Below are 422 nucleotides of genomic sequence, written 5' to 3' on the forward strand. Positions count from 1 at the left end.
AGACACAGAGGGAAAGTAAGAAATCACCACCCATGGAGAATGGTCATGATGGAATCTTTTCTTCACCTCTGTTTTTATCTGGAATTTGGGACATGAACGCACATGTGCCCAGTGTTTTGTTTTCTTTATAAATAATTATTTTATTTTATTTTATTTTTAAAATTTGGTCAGAGAGAAAGAGAAAGGGAAAGTCAGAAAGCAAGCCATCAAGTCTGGAACTTAAACCACAGTCAGCCCTGTGGGAGTCCAGTACCTTAACCACCATTCCACCTGCTGGCCCCACCCAGTGTGTTCTGTAAGCTGCAGGTACAGGACTCAAGATGGTGGCTTAGTGATGTGTGATTCAGCCACCTTAATCACACCACTCACTGACTGGCCTCATGTGTGCCCATTATAAATGACCAAGTTTAGCCTCTAATTAC

Source organism: Tupaia chinensis, unplaced genomic scaffold, assembly GCF_000334495.1.
Source record: "Tupaia chinensis unplaced genomic scaffold, TupChi_1.0 Scaffold142771_1, whole genome shotgun sequence".
Classification (NCBI taxonomy): domain Eukaryota; kingdom Metazoa; phylum Chordata; class Mammalia; order Scandentia; family Tupaiidae; genus Tupaia; species Tupaia belangeri.